At 31.6% G+C, this 2,619-nt stretch overlaps 1 long non-coding RNA gene across 1 annotated transcript; it reads right to left on the reverse strand.

Moving 5' to 3' along the window:
- Window positions 1-213: 213 nt before the first annotated feature.
- LOC143051341 (uncharacterized) lies at window positions 214-2,186 on the reverse strand. Its single transcript, XR_012970712.1, has 3 exons — window positions 1,920-2,186; window positions 1,158-1,310; window positions 214-632 (listed from the first exon to the last, which is right to left on the reverse strand). It is a non-coding gene; the product is annotated as an uncharacterized LOC143051341 (long non-coding RNA).
- Between the last annotated feature and the right edge of the window lie 433 nt (window positions 2,187-2,619).

Below are 2,619 nucleotides of genomic sequence, written 5' to 3' on the forward strand. Positions count from 1 at the left end.
CATCGTTCAGACACGTTTAGTGGTATTCTTCATTCAATTAATAAAAAAATCAAAACTATTGTTCGTTCTCGTCAAATGAATGAACGAACGAACACAATGCAAATGATAAGAAAAACTAAAACAAAAACAAAGGGACAAAAAAAAAAGCAAGATAATATTTAAGTCTTTGCTATCTTATATAATTCTTATATATTTCAATGAACAATTGCTGTGTGTACTTAAAACATGCCTATCAAATGTTGCCAGTAAACAATACAAAGTTAATTCCATAACATAAACAAACAACACGGAATACAATAAACTCGAGAAGTTTTCTGTATGGCGGACGATGATTACTTTTCGATTGGGTGTGATCTGTATTTTGTTATGTATAAAATAAACTGTCTACAATTGAATAAATGTATTAAGCTCCAATCTCTTATGTCTAAATTCTGACGTGTAGTTCCACATCTTTCGAACACTGCCTGCCACAAGAAATATACAAAAGCCGTTCATAATGCCACCAACACCACAGATAATGGCGGAGTACGGGAACTGAAGAGGGTTGTCCGGTATACCGACCTCGTCTAGATTGGTATCGAACAGAACATATCTGTGTATCATCTTTCCAGCCGGTAACCATATCATTATGCCTGCAGATATATAATTGTTTATTAATATTCAAAATATTCAACGTTAATTGTGATAAAAAGATCGTTACAATTGATAAAAATATGGTAGATAAAACATAAGCAAACCTACGAAGAGTGTTTGAATTGTTGTACGAAAAGTATTCTTGGACCTTTACTTCGACTATCGGGACCATTTAAAAGTATAGACAAATAAATATGAAAATTAATACATTGTACATGTAGGTCACGATTGCCAATTTTATGATTTGTGACAATTATAATTTGTGGAGAAACAGTACGCTCATCCCTACAGTCCCACATCTCTGTTTAAAACTCCGCAATATCGAAATAGTTTGATTTGCGCGATATATAGACTGATTTGTTTGTACAATCTGTAAAAATAATTACATGCCATGACTAGCATATACTTTCTTTAAACAGCTCCTTTCTATACAACATTTTTCTTCATTATATTTGAGATATCTCGATTTTGAGAATCAGAGAGAATCTAATAAAAAAAATCTATAAAAAAACAAAAAGACAAACCGGAAAAAAGGAACATCAACGAAGCTGCAAATCCTGTCAGTTTGGGACTCTTCTCCTTGATATGAAGAAAACATAGGATACATGCAGAAATGCTCAAAAGGATTCCACAACTAGTATACATTCGAAACTCTGTTAAACCAGTCATGTCCATGTCTAAAATAAATACAATACAGAAAAATGTTTGGGATATATATATAGTACATATATAAAAGATGAAAAAGGAGATTCCGATTGAAACTCAATAAGAAAATAATTTTAACAATTTTTTGTGGGATCGGTTTATTTCATGACTTTCGCGAGAATAAAAAAAAATCGCGAAATTAAATCGCCGTGTAGTGGACAAGACATAAAGTATCCAAGAGAATAATGTTTTACTGTAGTTATACCCTTAAACAAACATTTCGTAACGGTAGTATTATTACTGACTCAAACGTCGCCATCGGATAAATTAAATATAGGATTGAATTATACCCCTTTTACTGTAATATTTCCCGCTGTTAACCTAAGTATCTTTCATGTAGCAACGCTATATGAATTTGTCTTGAACAAGAACGTTATATTGCCAGGTAGATAGAACGCTAAATCTACGCAGGGATTGTATTATGAATACCCCAAAAAACGACAGGAGCTATAATAAAGAGAGATATGCGAAACAACTTTCATCATTTCTCTTGCACGTGCTATTTTCGGCAAGCTTTCGTATTTATGAAAATTGATATAATAATACATTTATAATGTTTGATATCAATTTTAAGAGCTTACCATGGACGTTGTACATGTCTGATGGATAAAATGAAGTCACACAGCCATCAGTGGTGCACATTTGTTGGAACCAAAGTCCTAGTCCTAATGATGTCATAGAATTATTTCTCCATGATGAGTCAATAGAATGTGACCAGACTGAACCAGATATTACTGTCCAAAAAGGAGTGAATGTTCCCGTTATTATCAAGACGGTCGCTAGGACGCCAGCTGTCAGAGCAATGTGTGCATACATTTCAGCATTATACAGACCTTAAAAAAGTCAGAAAAATATGCAGTTCTTTAGTAAAAACCAATTAATATAATACTCATTGCTTGTGATTTAAACCAAAAAATATAAGATTTGAGACATGTAAATCGAGTAAACTTACAAAATTATAACATTTTCATACATTTCTGGTCAGTCTTTTAAAAAGTCTTAAAACGATTGAGAAAATTATATTAACTTAAACTTTTGATGGAATTTTTATTTTGCATAACATTTTGTGAGTGTATGTGTTATCTATTCTGAAAAAACAAATCTTTCTTCATTTTGTCTTACATTCTGACATGCCGTTATTTTTAATTGTCATCTGATTATAATTTTGTTTTTTTGTTTGGAACTAAGAAAATCTCTAAAATGTCTCTATTAAGAAAACTAGTACCGTTTCGAATAATCATAGAAATTATGTGAAGTTAAAACAGTAGATTTACAGAACAA

The sequence above is a fragment of the Mytilus galloprovincialis genome, chromosome 11 (genome assembly GCF_965363235.1).
Source record: "Mytilus galloprovincialis chromosome 11, xbMytGall1.hap1.1, whole genome shotgun sequence".
Classification (NCBI taxonomy): domain Eukaryota; kingdom Metazoa; phylum Mollusca; class Bivalvia; order Mytilida; family Mytilidae; genus Mytilus; species Mytilus galloprovincialis.